The sequence below is a fragment of the Somniosus microcephalus genome, chromosome 4 (genome assembly GCF_052327205.1).
Source record: "Somniosus microcephalus isolate GS21.2 chromosome 4, FLI_Smic_1.0, whole genome shotgun sequence".
Classification (NCBI taxonomy): Eukaryota; Metazoa; Chordata; class Chondrichthyes; order Squaliformes; family Somniosidae; genus Somniosus; species Somniosus microcephalus.
Window position 1 is genome coordinate 311,994,064 of NC_140990.1, and position 17,860 is coordinate 312,011,923.

The following is a 17,860-nucleotide window of genomic DNA, read 5'->3' on the forward strand; positions in this document are numbered from 1 at the left end:
AAGTCATGGCAAGACAGCCCGGCCACGTGATATGCTCCTCTTGTGATATGTGGGAACTCAGGGACACTTCCTGTGTCCCTGACAACTACATGTGCAGGAAGTGCATCCAGCTGCAGCTACTGACAGACCGCATTGCGGCACTGGAGCTGTGATTGGATGCATACTGAAGCGTTTGCGATGCTCAGGACATCGTGAATAGCACGTTTACGGAGTTGGACACACCGCAGGTAGAGGTTGGACAGGAAGAAAGGGAATGGGTGACCAACAGGCAGAGTACTAGGCGCAGGCAGGTAGTGCAGGGGTCCCCTGTGGCCATCCCCCTCTCCAACAGATACACCACTTTGAGTACTGTTGGGGGGGATGGCTTATCAGAGGAAGGCAGCAGCAGCCAACTTCCTGGCACCAGGGGTGGCTCTGCTGCACAGAATGGGAGGAAAATGAGGGGTAGAGCTATAGTAATAGGGGATTCTATTGTAAGGGGAATAGATAGGCGTTTCTGCGGCCGCAAACAAGACTCCAGGATAGTGTGTTGCCTCCCTGGTGCAAGGGTCAAGGATGTCTCCGAGCGGCTGCAGAACATCTTGGAAGGGGAGGGTGAACAGCCAGTTGTCATGGTGCATATAGGCACCAACGATATAGGTAAAAAGCGGGATGAGGTCCTAAAAGCGGAATATAGGGAGTTAGGAGGTAATTTAAAAGACAGGACCTCAAAGGTAGTAATCTCAGGATTGCTACCAGTGCCACGTGCTAGTCAGAGTAGAAATAGAAGGATACTTCAGATGAATACGTGGCTAGAGGAATGGTGCCAGGGGGAGGGATTCAAGTTCCTGGGACATTGGAACCGGTTCTGGGGGAGGTGGGACCAGTTCAAACCTGACGGTTTGCACCTGGGCAGGGCTGGAACCGATGTCCTAGGGGGAGTGTTTGCTAGTGCTGTGGGGGAGGGTTTAAACTAAAATGGCAGGGGGTTGGTGTAGTGTCCGCGTATCAATAATACACGGACTGCAGGAGAACAATAATAACAGGTATTTACTGAACAGAGGGTAAGCTTAAACTGAAAGTACAGAAGCCTGCTATGGCTTTATATACAGGTGTGGTCACTGCCGGTACTACAGTATAGAGTCAGTTCTCTCTTAAAGGTACATACACAACAATTCCTCCCCTTTTAGATAAACAGTACATAACATTCTTTTAACAATTAAATAATAACTAATTACAATTACAATTTTCTCTGTACTATATACATCAACTGAAATAATCATTTATAAGTTCAGTTTTTGAGGAGGCTTCCTGATCTTGACTGGATAGCGCCTTTCTCGAGTATCCTGTTCTTGCGGCGGAGTCGATTCTGGCTCATTGTCATTGGTTGGTTCGTCAACTTCCAATACCACTGCTTCTGAGGTACACGCAATCTGTACTTCGGGTTCATTACCAGGTGCACATGCTCGTGGTATGGGATTGGCTTGCTCCTGTGACTCTAGAATCTGATCAGCATGGCATCTCACGATGCTCTCTCCAACGTCCACTGTGTACATTAGTGGTCCCTGCTGTGTGCATATCGTTCCTGGCTGCCATTTTTCTGTTCGGTAGTCGCGGGCCAAGACTGGTTGCCCTATCTTGAAGCTCCTGGTTGGCTTCTCATTGATGTGCTGGAATTGCTTATCCTCAACATCTCGTCTTATGTTTGGTTTGAGCAAATCCAGGCGACATCTTAGCCTTCGGTTGAAGAACATCATGGCTGGAGCTTGGTTGGTGACTGCATGTGTCGCATTCCGGTAAGCAAACAAGAAATTATCCAGCTTGTGTTGTCGTGGTATGTCGTCGTTATACATCGCCTTTATTGCCTTTTTAAAGGTCTGAACAAACCTCTCAGCCAATCCATTTGTGGCTGGATGATATGGGGCAGATGTGTAATGTTTCACCCCATTATTCCTCAGAAACCTCCGGAAATCCTCGGACACAAACTGTGGCCCATTGTCGGAGCAAATCTGTTCTGGCAAGCCATTCCTGGCGAAGATGGTCCGTAGGACTGCAATAGTTTTCTCCGTGGTGGTGGAGGAAATTTTGATGACCTCTGGCCATTTCGAATGGGCATCCACGGCGATTAGAAACATTAATTGAGTCCATAAATGGACCAGCAAAATCAATGTGTACCCGTTGCCATGGAGATGAGGGCCACTCTCATGGGTGTAGCGGGGCCTGTGGTGGAGCGTTTTGGACCTTCTGGCATCCTGTGCATCTCTTGGTCATATCCTTGATTTCTTTATCGATTCCCGGCCACCACACAAACGCCCTGGCTAGGCTCTTCATTTTTACCCCTCCCAGATGACCCTCATGAAGCTCATTGAGCACTCTATCTCTCAACTTGGGTGGAATTACCACTCGGGACCCACACACCAAGGTCCCCCGGCACACTGACAGCTGTTCTCTCCTTGGCGAGAATGCTGGCAACAGTGAGTCGCCATGTGCTGGCCATCCCTTCACCGTCAAATCATAGACCCGAGAGAGTGTCGGGTCATTTCGGGTTTCCTTCTCTATACTTGAGTTTGTAACAGGTAGACATTCGACTATGGTCGCATGGAATATCTCAACAGGGTTCACTGCAGGTGCTTCCTCCACCGTAGGCAACGGTAGGTGCGACAGCCCATCAGCGTTTCCATGCTGTTTCGTACCCTTGTACTCTATGTCGTACTGATGTGCCCCTAGAAAAAGTGACCATCTTTGCAGCCGTTGCGCCATCATCACCGGAACGCCCTTCTTTGGGTTAAAAATGGAGAAAAGAGGCTGATGATCAGTCAGTAGGGTGAATTTCTGCCCGTGCAGATAGTGATTGAACTTCTTCACCCCCCACACCAGGCTGAGGGCCTCCCTGTCAATCTGGGCGTAGTTACGCTCGGCTGAGGTTAATGAGCACGACACAAAGGCTATTGGCCTCTCTGAACCATCAAGGAATTTGTGTGACAGCACCGCTCCGATGCCGTAGGGAGATGCATCACATGCCAACCGAATCGGTAGTGTTGGATTGTAGTGGGCCAATACTTCTTTTGAAGTGATTAGGCATTTACATTTCTGAAAGGCACGCTTACACTCATCACTCCATTTCCATGTTACTCCAGTTTGCAGCAGGGCGTTCAGTGGGTGCAGAATTGTAGATAAATTCGGCAAGAACTTATGGTAGTAGTTTACCAACCCGAGGAATGACCTCAGTTGCGACACATTTTCCGGTGCTGGAGCCTTGACTACTGCCTCAATCTTGTCTGGGGACTTATGCAACCCTTCCTCATCAATCATGTGGCCACAATATGAGATTTGTCTCCTGAAGAACTCGCATTTGGGGCGGTTGGCTTGTAGCCCATATTCTTGTAATCTAGTGAGCACCTGCTCCAGGTTGGCAAGGTGTTCACTGTCATTTTCGCCCATAACCAGGATGTCGTCCAAATAACACTGTGTCCCCGGGATCCCTTGCAGGACTTGTTCCATCGCCCTCTGCCAAATAGCCGGGGCTGATGCTACCCCGAATACCAGTCGGTTGTACTGGTAAAGACCTTTGTGAGTGTTTATCGTGAGGTATTTCCTAGATGCTTCTTCCACCTCCATTTGTAGATATGCTTGGGCCAGATCAATCTTCGTAAAGCGTTTCCCTCCAGATAGTGAGGTGAAAATATCTTCTATCCGTGGAAGTGGATATTGTACTGTCTGCAGGACTGAGTTCACAGTTACCTTGAAGTCCCCACTGATGCGAACCTTCTTCGGCTCCCCAGGCGTGCTGCTCAATGATTTCTTCATTACAGGAACGATGGGTGTGGCCCACTCGCTCCAGCCCACCTTGGACAGCACACCCGAACGCTCCAGACTCTCCAGTTCTGCTTCAACGGCTGGGCGGATCGCGTACGGTACCGGTCTGGCCTTAAAAAATTTTGGGTTTGCGTTATCTTCAATTTTTATCATTGCCGTTACTCCTTTTAGAGTCCCAAGTCCTTGTTGGAACACCTCTTTTGCGTCAGTTAGAATTTTTGACAGTCGTCCAGGTGTGACGTCGTCATCCTTTTTGTCAGTCACAGTTAGTGCCTGAATGGAATGCCAATCCAATTGTATTTTTCGGATCCATTCACGTCCCAATAATGGTGGTCCTCCATCTTGTAGTATATATAGATACAGTTTCTGTGTTTCCTTGCCATTGTATTTAACTGGCACCCTTATTTTTCCTCTGGGGTAGACTTTTTGCCCCGTGTATGTCTTCAATACAATGGATGTGTCCTTCAAGGGTATGTGTGAGAATAGCCGCTCATCGATTCATGACAGTTAGGGCTGATCCTGTGTCCAATTCCATCTTTACTTGGGACCCTGCTATCATGAGGGTGACCCAAATGGTTCAGTGATCCTCCTTTGCGATCACGTTGTGTAACTTTAGACAACTTAGTCTCCTGCTCCCAGAGTCATTATCACTCTCCTGACCTTCTGAACTACTGTCTGTCATTTTTTTTACTTTCTTGTACTTTTCCTTAATAGTTCTTTTAGCGTTGGTTTTCTTTCCCGACCTGCAGACTCTTGCTATGTGTCCCATTTTCCCACATTGCCTGCATACTTTGTCCTTAAACCAGCAGTCCTTCTGATCATGGGTCGTTCTGCCGCAGCGATAGCACTTTTCTGCTCCATACGCCATTTCGTTAGCGCTGTATTCTTGTGGTTTCTGTTGTATTTCTGCAGCTCCCCGTGCTGCTGCTTCGTAGGATACTGCCACGCTGAAAGCCTGTTCTAGCATCAGGTCCTTTTCCGAAAGTAGTCGTTTCTGGGTTCCTTCACTCTGGAGCCCGCAGACAAACTTATCCCTTAAGGTGTCTGCCAGTCCTGCTTCGAACTGGCAGTGCTTCGATAACTTGCGTAGTTCCGTAAGATAGTCAGCATTGCTCTCATCTTTGTGCTGGTTTCTTTTATGGAACTTGAATCTTTCTGCTATCAGCAGCGGTGCAGGGTTTAGGTGTTCCTGTAAGATATTAACAATCTCTTCAAAACTTTTCTCCATTGGTTTAGCTGGGGTAATTAAATTCCGCAATAGGCCGCACGTTCTCGCGCCCATCAAATTTAATAATACCGACGCCTTCTTTCCATCGGCCACCTCATTTGCCTTGCAGTACACTTCAATTCTTTCCACATACGTGGTCCAGTCTTCTACCTTGTTGTCGAAAGCAGTGATACTGCCACTCTTTGGCATCTTGGGTGGTTTAAAATGGTGCCTCCTGTGCTTTTTCTTCTTCCCCGATGGATTAAAATGGCGCCTCCCACGCTTTTCCTTCTTCCCCAATGGTATAAAATGGCGCCTCCCGCGCTTTTCCTTCTTCCCCTTGCTGCCACGCTGCTCCTAGCGTTCTACAGGGTAATGGCGGCGACCCACGGCTTCGGCGCGTCTCACTTTTCCTTCCCCTCGTTTTATTTTCTCAACGCTGCCCGGTTCTTGAGCACCGACCGCGCCCTGTGCGCTCCACCCTCTCTCTCTCTCTTTTCCTCCCGACGATGCTGCACGGGCCCTTTGCAGAGCCGCTCGATCGAGCTCGAGCCCGCCGCAGTCCGGAAGGGTCAGCGCACTACCTGCTACCAGCACGATTTGCTGGAACACCTTGACTGGGGAGCCAAGCCCAGCTCTCCACAGCCTCCCCTGCAATTCTCCGAACTCTGATGGATCCCTGGGCGGTTGCCCGCGGTCGACGCCCGTTGCTCTGACTTCGACCTCCAAGAAGCTTCTTTCCAGGGAAAGATCCCCGTGAGGTGATGCAGGTGAGTTCGAATCTGCTCGTCGCCAGTGTAGTGTCCGCGTATCAATAATACACGGACTGCAGGAGAACAATAATAACAGGTATTTACTGAACAGAGGGTAAGCTTAAACTGAAAGTACAGAAGACTGCTATGGCTTTATATACAGGTGTGGTCACTGCCGGTACTGCAGTATAAAGTCAGTTCTCTCTTAAAGGTACATACACAACAGTTGGGAACCTGAGCAGGGAGACAGAGGAAAGGGAAACAAGGATAAAAGCAAATGATAGGAAGGAGAGAAACAAAAGTGGCAGTCAGAGAAATCAATGGTTTAAATCAAACGTGGCCACAATAAATGATAATTCTAATAGGTCTAAGAGCGTTAAAATACAAGCCTGAAGGCTTTGTGTCTTAATGCGAGGAGCATTTGTAATAAGGTGGATGAATTGGCTGCGCAAATAGATGTAAACGAATATGATTTGGTTGGGATTACGGAAACGTGGCTCAAGGATGGCCAAGACTGGGAACTCAACATCCAGGGGTATTCGATATTCAGGAAAGATAGGCAAAAAGGAAAGGGAGGTGGGGTAGCATTACAGGTTAAAAAAGGGATTAACACAATTGTAATGAAGGATATTAGCTCTGATGAGGTGGAATCTGTATGGGTAGAATTGAGAAATACTAAGGGGAAAAAAATGTTAGTGGGAGTGGTATATAGACCTCCAAACAGTAAGGCGGAGGTTGGGGATGGCATTAAAAGGGAAATTAAAGAAGCATGTAATAAGGGCACAGCAGTCATCATGGGTGACTTTAATCTACATATAGATTGGGCTAACCAAATTAGTGACAATACTGTGGAGGAGGAATTCCTGGAGTGTTTACGGGATGGTTTCCTGGACCAATATGTCGAGGAACCAACCAGAGATCAGGCCATCTTAGACTGGGTATTATGTAACGAGAAAGGATTAATTAGCAATCTTGTTGTACGAGGCCCCTTGGGTCGGAGCGATCATAATATGATCGAATTCTTCATTAAGATGGAGAATGAAGTAGTTGACTCAGAGGCTAGGGTCCTCAATTTAAATAAAGGAAACTACGATGGTCTGAGGAGCAAGTTGGGTAGGATTGATTGGGGAATGGCACTCAAAGGGTTGACGGTGGATAGGCAATGGCAAACATTCAAAGACCGAATGGATGAGCTACAGAATTTGTTCATCCCAGTTTGGCATAAAAATAAAACAAAAAAGGTGACTCAACCGTGGCTAACAAGGGAAATTAGGGATAGCATAAGATCTAAGGAGAGGATATATAAATTGGCCAGAAAAAGCAATAATCCTGAGGATTGGGAGCAGTTTAGGATTCAACAAAGAAGGACAAAGGGATTAATTAAGAAAGGGAACATAGCTTGCAGGGAACATAAAAACTGACTGTAAAAGCTTTTATAGATATGTGAAGAGAAAACGATTGGTGAAGTCAAGCATAGGTCCCTTGCAGTCAGAATCAGGGGAACTTATAATGGGGAACAAAGAAATGGCAGAACAACTAAATACATATTTTGGTTCTGTCTTCACAAAGGAGGACACAAATAACCTCCCAGAGATGCTGGGGAACATAGGGTCTGATGAAAGGGTGGAACTGAAAGAAATCATTATTTGTAGGGAAATGGTGTTAGGAAAATTGATGGGACTGAAGGCCGATAAATCCCCAGGGCCTGATAATCTACATCCCAGGGTACTTAAGGAAGTGGCCTGAGAAATAATAGATGCATTGCTGGTCATCTTCCAGAACTCGATAGACTCTGGAACAGTACCCATGGATTGGAGGGTAGCTAATGTTACCCCACTATTCAAAAAAGGTGGTAGAGAAAAAGCGGGGAATTATAGACCGGTAAGCCTGACATCGGTATTGGGGAAAATGCTAAAGTCCATTATAAAAGATGTAATAGCAGAGCACTTGGAAAGCAGTGACAGGATCGGACAAAGTCAACATGGATTTACAAAAGGTAAATCATGCTTGACTAATTACTGGAATTTTTTGAGGATGTAACTGGTAAAATAGATAAGGGAGAACCAGTGGATGTGGTGTATTTGGACTTTCAGAAGGCTTTCGATAATGTCCCGCATAAGAGATTAGCGTGCAAAATTGGGAGAAGGGGAAGTGCAAAGAGACCTGGGTGTTCTTGTGCACCAGTCGCTGAAGGTAAGCATGCAAGTGCAGCAGGCGGTTAAGAAGGCAAATGGTGTGTTGGTCTTCGTAGCAAGAGGGTTCGAGTACAAGAACAAGGATGTCTTGCTGCAGTTGTACAGGGCCTTGGTGAGACCACACCTTGAGTATTGTGTGCAGTTTTGGTCGCCTTACCTGAGGAAGGACGTTCTTGCCATGGAAGGAGTGCAGCGAAGATTCACCAGGCTGATACCTGGGATGGCAGGAATGACGTATGAGGAGAGATTGTGTCGATTGGGCTTATACTCACTGGAGTTTAGAAGATTGAGAGGGGATCTCATCGAAACCTATAAAATTCTGTCAGGCCTGGACAGACTAGATGCAGGAAGGATGTTTCTGATGGTCGGGGAGTCCAGAACCAGGGGTCATAGTCTAAGGATAAGGGGTAAGCCATTTAGGACTGAAATGAGGAGGAATTTCTTCACCCAGAGAGTGGTGAACCTGTGGAATTCTCTGTCACAGAGGGCGGTGGAGGCCAGTTCATTAAGTGTATTCAAGAAAGAGTTGGATATATTTCTTAAGGCTAAAGGGATCAAGGGATATGGGGAGAAGGCAGGGACAGGGTACTGAATTTGGATGATCAGCCATGATCTCATTGAATGGTGGTGCAGGCTCGAAGGGCCGAATAGCCTACTCCTGCTCCTATCTTCTATGTTTCTATGTTTACGGCATATGGGATTGGGGGCAAGGTATTGACTTGGATAGAGAACTGGTTGGCGGACAGAAAGTAAAGAGTTGGAATAAACGGGTTGTTTTCCGAGTGGCAGGCAGTGACTAGTGGGGTACCGCAAGGATCAGTCCTAGGACCTCAGCTGTTCACAATATATATTAATGATCTGGACGAGGGAATTGGATGTAATATCTCCAAATTTGCAGACGACACAAAGCTGGGTGGGAGGGTATGCTGTGAGGAGGATGTCATGAAACTCCAGTACGATTTGGACAGGTTGGGTGATTGGGCAGAAACATGGCAAATGCAGTATAATGTGGATAAATGTGAGGTTATCCACTTTGGTGGCAAAAACAGGAAGGCAGATTATTATTTGAATGGCAATAGATTGGGAGAAGGGGAAGTGCAAAGAGACCTGGGTGTTCTTGTGCACCAGTGGCTGAAGGTAAGCATGCAGGTGCAGCAGGCGGTTAAGAAGGCAAATGGTATGTTGGCCTTCGTAGCAAGAGGGTTCGAGTACAGGAACAAGGATGTCTTGCTACAGTTGTACAGGGCCTTGGTGAGACCGCACCTTGAGTATTGTGTGCAGTTTTGGTCGCCTTATCTGAGGAAGGATATTCTTGCCATGGAAGGAGTGCAGCGAAGATTCACCAGGCTGATACCTGGGATGGCAGGAATGACGTATGAGGAGAGATTGTGTCGATTGGGCTTATACTCACTGGAGTTTAGAAGATTGAGAGGGGATCTCATCGAAACCTATAAAATTCTGTCAGGCCTGGACAGACTAGATGCAGGAAGGATGTTTCTGATGGCCGGGGAGTCCAGAACCAGGGGTCATAGTCTAAGGATAAGGGGTAAGCCATTTAGGACTGAAATGATGAGGAATTTCTTTACCCAGAGAGTGGTGAACCTGTGGAATTCTCTGCCACAGAGGGCGGTGGAGGCCAGTTCATTAAATATATTCAAGAAAGAGTTGGATATGTTTCTTAAGGCTAAAGGGATCAAGGGATATGGGGAGAAGGCAGGGACAGGGTACTGAATTTGGATAATCAGCCATGATCTCATTGAATGGCGGAGCAGGCTCGAAGGGCCAAATGGCCTACTCCTGCTCCTATCTTCTATGTTTCAATGACAAATCAAATTGGACATGGTAGCCTTGAGGAGGAGTTCATAGAATGCATCCGGGATGGTTTCCTGTAATGGAACCGACCAGGGAGCAGACTATGTTGGATCTGGTACTGTGCAATGAGACACAATTAATAAATGATCTCATAGTAAAGGATCCTCTCGGAAAGAGTGATCATAACATGGTTGAATTTCAAATTCAGTTGGAGGGTGAGAAAGTTGTATCTCAAACCAGTGTCCTGATCTTAAACAAAGGCAATTACAATGGCATGAGGGCAGAACTGGCTAAAGTGGACTGGAAAAATAAATTAAAGGGTAAGACCGTTGAAATGCAGTGGCAGACATTTAAGGAGATATTTCATAACTCTCAACAAAAATATATTCCAGTGAGAAAGAAAGATTTTAAGAGAAGGGAGCACCAAAATGAAGGCATACAATGTTGCCAAGATTAGTGGGAGACCAGAGGATTGGGAAATTTTTAAAAACCAGCAAAGGATGACTAAAAAAATAATAAAGAGAGAGAATATCAATTATGAGAGTAAACTGGCAAGAAACATTAAAACATAGTAAGAGCTTCTACAGGTATATAAACAGGAAGAGGGTAGCTAAAGTAAACGTTGGTCCCTTAGAGGATGAGACTGGGAATTAATAATGGGGAATGGGGAAATGGCAGAGACTCTGAACAAATATTTTGTATCTGTTTTCACGGTAGAAGACTCTAACAACATCCCAATAATGGATAATCAAGGGGCCACAGGGAGGGGGGAACTAAAGACAATCACTATCACTAAGGAAATAGTACTTGGTAAAATAATGGGACCAGATGGCCTGCATCCCAAGGTCTTAAAAGAAGTGGCTGCAGAGATAGTGGATGCATTGGTTGCAATATACCAAAATTCCCTACACTCTGGAGCGGTCCCAGCGGATTGGAAAACTGCAAATGTAACACCCCTATTTAAGAAAAGAGGGAGACAGAAAGCAGGAAACTATAGAGCAGTTAGCCTAACATCTGTCGTTGGGAAAATGCCGGAGTCCTTCATTAAGGAAGCAGTAGCAGGGCATTTGGAAAATCATAATGCAGTCAAGCAGAGTCAGCATGGTTTTATGAAAGGGAAATCATGTTTAACAAACTTGCTGGAGTTCTTTGAGGAGGTAACGAGCAGGGTGGACAAAGGCGAACCAGTGGATGTGGTATTTGGATTTCCAGAAGGTATTTGATAAAGTGCCACATAAAAGGTTACTGCATAAGATTAGAGCTCACGGAATTGGGGGTAATATATTAGCATGGATAGAGAATTGGCTAACTAACAGAAAGCAGAGAGTCGGGATAAATGGGTCATTTTCCGGTTGGCAAAAGGTAACTAGTGGGGTGCCACAGGGATCAGTGCTCGGGCCTCAACTATTTACAATCTACATTAATGACGAGTGTAATGTAGCCAAGTTTGCAGATGATACAAAGATGGGTGGGAAAGCAAATTGTGTGGAGGACTCAAAAGGGATGTAAACAGGCTAAGTGAGTGGGCAAACATTTGACAGATGGAGTATGATGTGGGAAAGTGCGAGGTTATACACTTTGGCAGCAAAAATACAAAAGCAAATTATTATATAAATGGAGATTACAAAATGCTACAGTTCAGAGGGACCTGGGGGTCCTTGTGCATGAAACACAAAAAGTTAGCATGCAGGTACAGCAAGTAATCAAAAAGGCAAATGGAATGTTGGCCTTTATTTCAAAGCGGTTGGAGTATAAAAGCAGGGAAGTCCTGCTACAACTGTACAGGGTATTGGTAAGACCACACCTTGAGTACTGCGTACAGTTTTGGTCTCCTTATTTAAGGAAGGATATACTTGCATTGGAAGCAGTTCAGAGACGATTCACTAAGTTAATTTCAGGGATGAAGGGTGTTGACTTATGAGGAAAGATTGAGCAGGCTGGGCCTATACTCATTGGAATTTAGAAGAATGAGAGGTGATCTTATTGAAACATATAAGATACTGAGGGGATTCGACAAGGTAGATGCAGAGAGGATGTTTCCCCTCGTGGGGAAATCTAGAACGTGGGGGCACAGTTTTAGAATAAAGGGTCGCCCTTTTAGAACTGAGATGAGGAGGAATTTCTTCTCTGAGGGTCGTAAATCTGTGGAATTCTCTGCCCCAGAGAGCCGTGGAGGCTGGGTCATTAAATACATTTAAGGTGGAGATAAACAGATTTCTGCAAGATAAGGGAGTGAAGGGTTATGGGGAGCAGGCGGGGAAGTGGCTTTGAGCCCAAGATCAGCCATGATCTTATTGAATGGCGGAGCAGGCTCGAGGGGCCAAGTGGCCTATTCCTGCTCCTATTTCTTATGTTCTTATAAGGAGATATTAGAGCAGGTGACCAAAAGCTTGGTCAAAGAGGTAGGTTTTAAGGAGCGTCTTAAAGGAGGAAAGAGAGGTAGAGAGGCAGAGAGGTTCAGGAAGGGAATTCCAGAGCTTAGGACCTAGGCAACAGAAGGCACGGCCGCCAATGGTTGAGCGATTATAATCAGGGATGCTCAAGAGGGCAGAATTAGAGAAGTGCAGATATCTCGGGGCGGGGGTTGTGGGGCTGAAGGAGATTACAGAGATAAGGAGGGGGCGAGGCCATGGAGGGATTTGAAAACAAAGCTGAGAATTTTGAAATCGAGGCTTTGCTTAACCGGGAGCCAATGTAGGCCAGCGAGCACAGGGGTGATGGGCGAACGGGACTTGGTGCGAGTTAGGACACGGGCAGCCGAGTTTTGGATCACCTCAAGTTTACACAGGGTAGAATGTGGGAGGCTAGCCAGGAGTGCAGTCGAATAGTCAAGTCTAGAGGTAACAAAGGCATGGATGAGGGTTTCAGCAGCGGATGAGATGAGGCAGGGGCGGAGATGGGCGATGTTACGGAGGTGGAAATACTGAGCGAGTGCAGTACTGAGGGAGTGCTGCACTGTCAGAGGTGTCCTGGACCAATATTCATCCCTCAACCATGATCACTAAAAAAAACTTTCTGGTCATTCTCTACCACAGGAGGCAGTTGAGGCCAATTCATTAAATATATTCAAGAAGGAGTTAGATATATTTCTTAAGGCTAAAGGGATCAAGGGATATGGGGAGAAGGCAGGGACAGGGTACTGAATTTGGATGATCAGCTATGGTCTCACTGAATGGCGGAGCAGGCTCGAGGGCCGAATGGCCTACTCCTGCTCCTATCTTCTATGTTTCTATTATCACATTGCTGTTTGTGGGAGCTTGTTGTGCGCTTTTGGCTGCCACATTTACTACATTACACTTCAAAAAGTATTTCATTCCCTGTTCCTGGGACTAGGGACAGGGTCACTGGCAAGGCTTGAGAAGCTAAACAGAGCCAGGCCTGGTTAGTACCTGGAGGGGTGACCATCAGGGAAGACCAGGTGCAGAAGGTCACGGAAGGAGCCCCGCGGAGGGGCGGTTGGTGAGAAGGTCACGGAAGGAGGAGCAGCTGGTGAGCAGGCCCGGGCATTGGGCTGAAGATTGTCGGATAGGAGGAATGGTGGAAAATGGAATGGCGGCGCGCACCGACGCAGCGGCTTTGCTTCTCCCAGTCATGGGAGCTTGCAAGATCACATTTCGTTGTTCATGTACTTGTGCAATGACAATAAAGTTGAATTATTATTATTATTTAAAGCACTTTGGGACATCCTGAGGTTGTGAAAGGTGCTATAGAAATGCAAGCTCTGTCTTGCTTTTAAGGGCTGCCTGGCTCGGACGTTGCGCCCCCCCGGCACTGTGTGACAACGGACCATGCTCTCTGGGCCTACGTTTCATGCGACGATAGCTGATAAAAATGATGGGGTGGGGGAGGAGGGCGGAAAGATCCCTGCGACCCCCCTCCCCTCCCCTCCCCCTCGCGCTGTGGGCCCATTTGCTTTCCCCCATCCAGTACTATTGGACGGCAAACGCCTTGGTTGTGGGATTTCTCATCCGCTTGGAGCAGCAGTCGGACTGACTCTGACAGATTGTAAGGAAACTCGGCTCCACTCTGCTTTTTCTCTCCTTTTTTTAAAGCAGTCAAATATGCCGATTAAACAAAATCCTTGCTGCTTGCCCTCTTCCCCCTTGTTCCCTGAACCGGTTTCGAAGGATATCAAAAGAGCCTCTGAGCTCCTCCTGACGAGAAATGTGTTGGCGCCACATTAAAGAGACGGAGAGTTAAATGCCATCTTTTGAACGTTCGCCGACCTGAGCGGGGGGAGGTCAGCTTTCTTGCCAGTTAAGATTAAGGGCAGTGCTCCTTTAACAAAGGCGATGCCAAGCTGGTTTACCGGCTGAGACAAGGCTCCTTTTGTCTGCTCGTGTACACGAGTGCCAAAGTGAGATCGCTGAGGATCGGAGACTGACGTGGGACGTGTTTCTGCTTTTGTTTCTCAATCTGCATCTCCAGTGAAAAGGCAGCAGTGACTTCAGCGAGTGGAATTAAGTTCAAAGGGACTGGCTGGTGCTGAGATAGGGGCTCAGCATTTAGGGGGAAATAGTGCAAGTAATCAACGAGTGCTTCTGCATAACCCTGGTGCTGATCCTGGGAAAGTCTCATTAATAGGATGGTGGAAGTTAAGCTGCTTTCTTGGCATTGGTTGAGGTGAGAATGGACTCTGCCGAACTAGGGTTGTGTTCCCTGGAATTTAGAAGGTTAAGGGGTGATTTGATCAAAGTTTTCAAGATATGTCCTGGGGCCAATATTTATCCTTCAGTCAACATCACTAAAAACAGATTATCTGGTCATTATCACACTGCTGTTTGTGGGAGCTTGCTGTGCACAAATTGGCTGCCACGTTTCCTACATTACAACAGTGACTACACTTCAAGAAGTACTTCATTGGCTGTAAAGCGCTTTGGGTCGTCCTGAGGTTGTGAAAGGTGTTTCTATAAATGCAAGTTCCTTCTGCAGGTGATTAGATGATGCCGTTGGCCTGTTAAAGGCTTGTCGATTACAGGAGGAAAGTCTGAGGGAGGGCAGGGGTTCCAAAGATTCCCACCGACACCACAGGCCAGCTTCCTTTAAGACCTGGCGCAGTTGTGGCTTGTGTGCGTGAAGCTTTGAGCCCCTGAACTTGCAGTCTATCTTCGTCCAAGGACTTGCTGTGGGAGTGACACAAAGCCTGTTCCTGGGACGCTTCCTCCCCAGTGCGTGACGGCCTGTCCATTTGTACCTGGACGAACTGCGTTCAGGAGGTGGGCAGTCGGATATTGCTGATCATTTTATTTCCTTTTGCTTCAGGCTGAAGAAATTGAATACTCCTGCGAGAAGTGCAATGGCAAAAGTGCAGTTGTGACCCACAAGTTCAGCAGGCTGCCCAGGTCAGTACCCGAGTGGGTGGGGAGGTATGTGTAGGGGGTTTCTCTTGCTTGTTCTGGTCTCCTACCAGGCTTCGTGCAATAATTACCCTTGAGTGGTTCGACCCACTCTTCCCTACGGTTCTAGACCTTGGACTTAGGTGCAGGGAACTGTAGTGCAGAGAAAAACTCAATAGACCAGGTTGAATAACACGAAATGGAGGCTTTTATTATTAAACAGTTTGCAGCATTGTAAAATACATGTCATAAGCACAGATCAAAATAACTACAATCATGCACATATCTATAAACTTAACTCTATAGAAATGGGGAACACACGGCACGTCGTAAAAGGGGAAACACATTACGACTTCCCTTAACCCCCTCCCCTAGACCTAAACTAAGTTTCGACTTGAGGAACTCGGAATCATGCTCACCACTTTTAGATTCGCAAAAGGGGGGTACGCAGCCTTTTGGCACAGCTTTCCGTTGTCACGTGGATTTGGAAACTTCTGGCGCAGTTTGTTTTTCTCTCCGGCGATGGAGCAGCAGATACAGTCTCGATGGTTGAATCCGTTACCGAAGTGCCTTTTAAGAACTGGATGCCCATGGGAGACTCAGTCACCGATGTAATATTGTAGAACTGCACATGGGAAGTTCCTGGTCGAATGGTATGTTGAGGCCCTGGAGGGCTAGGCCCGGAGTGTCCTTTTATTTCTCCCTCCGGCCTGGCTCGTCGGTTTTCCTGAGGGTGTCTTCTCCTTCGGCCTGGGTCGTCGATGATCTCCCGACAAAAGTACCCGGGCCACCCTCGTCGTCTTCCCGTCGTCGCCGAGCCTTGCCTTGGCCGATCACCGACCACGCTGCCTTAACCGAAGAGTCCGTCCCGAAACGTGAATCTGAAGCGAAGCTGAAGTCAAGCCCCAGCGACCCTGATGGACTTTTCAATCCACAGTTATACCTTTTTGGGACAGTCTTATCTCCCGCCAAATCATAGTCCTGTCTTTGTAATATTTTTGGCGGGCAGAAATCTCTGCAGGGGCGCTTTGTCTTACAACGGGAGCCGGTGATAGCTTAACTGGCCTTCCTGGCCGATAATGTCTTTTACTTTGTCACCGTAACTCGGTTCGTATATTGATCGGTCTGGAGATTGCCCTTGATGGCTGTTAAACGGTTTTTCCTTTGTACAGTAAATGGGTTTAAGTGTTCATTCAAATGTCCGCCCATTCCTTGATGGGCCCCATCCTGTTACCTGAAACTGTCTTGTACTTAGAATCCAATTAATATGTATGCTCAGTTCCCTGAGTTTCGTTTTCCCGATACTGGCTTTCGCGGGCTTACTGTCCTTAATCCACAAGCCTGTCTGGCTTGCAGTAACAGAAATCAAATGGTTCCGGAAACTGATCACGAGGTCCGGTGGCCATTTTGTATGCCCCTTTTATCAAAGGTTTTTCTGTACAAGCTTCTTTTGGTCAATAAAACTGTTTTATTAACCCTGTTTTCTTGCGTGATTAAATTACTGAAAATTTCGAATCTTACAGTCCCCCCGTGATACTGATAGCTTGCTTAAAGTATCAATAATCCTTGGTGAGCAAATTTTCCCTGATTCCTCACATCCAAACATTCCTGGTAATTAACTATCTATGGCCCTCACGACACATGCAGTTCCCATTTCAGAAAAATTACCTTGTGTAAACTGTTGGACAATCATAGGCAGTATTATCTTACACTATAACACATTCATCTTTCAGATGTGAAGGGGGCCAATGCCCCTTGCGCCACCTGCATACACCTTTTATTAATCAAACAAAACAAAAACTTACCAACGGATATAACACAACAGTATTCACACACTTAAATCATGCAGTGGCTGAAACCCAGAAATGGAGGGACGCTTTAACTTTTAATACTAGCTGCTTACACTGGGGTGTCCTCTTCCCCCACTTGTATGTAGCGTTCTCTCCATTCTCCTGTGTTCTCGTGCCTCTCGAGGCGTTTGCCTCTCTTGCAATGCACGAACAATAAAAATATTACAATTAAAACCTGACACACTACTAGGATGTGGGATGCTATTCTAATCCAGGCCGGGATCTCTATATTGGTGAACAGGTCCCACCATGGTGGGGTGACTATGTCCAATATGTCTTTCCCTATCTCTAATGTCTTCTGCTCCAGTGTGTAGAAATGCTTCTGTGAAACTATAACGGCTTTTAAAATCTTGGTGAGGTGTTCGGGGAGAGGGGGAATGACATAATCAAAATGCGCAATGAATCGCTGCAAGTCCGTGAAATTCTCTTTTACAGTGAGGTGAACGGTGGAGGGTGCAGGAATGGGGACAATCCGTTGTTGTGCCACTTGAACTTCAGCCCTGGGTTTAAAACAGAAACTGCTGTCACTGACCGGACACCACACGTGCTGTCCGTGGCGGTAGTGAGGTGCTGCAGTGGTGACACAGTATGTCCCACCTCCGATATATGCTACCTGCGGAGGCACATGGTCCTTTGCCATTGCCTCCATGGTGCAATGTATCGGCTTCGCGCTAGCGGCTCTGAACCCGCACTGTGGTTTCAAAAAGGCATTCAAGTGCTGGGGACACAGGATGATGTGTGCTCCCCGGCTACGGCACCCCGAGAGGTCGGTGCCTGTCATCGTACGCTCCCATCTGATGATGTAAGGCGGGACCACTGCGTAACGAATGTGCGCACCCCCCTGGATGACTCCAATGTTCTCCACCCTGTATACCGGGGCGGGCTTTGCTGCGGGACCCAACACCGGCATCCT

At 47.0% G+C, this 17,860-nt stretch overlaps 1 pseudogene; it reads right to left on the reverse strand.

Moving 5' to 3' along the window:
* Positions 1-14,339, reverse strand: part of LOC147120600 (sterol 26-hydroxylase, mitochondrial-like) — a 30,470-nt pseudogene extending 16,131 nt beyond the window's left edge.
* Positions 14,340-17,860: the final 3,521 nt, after the last annotated feature.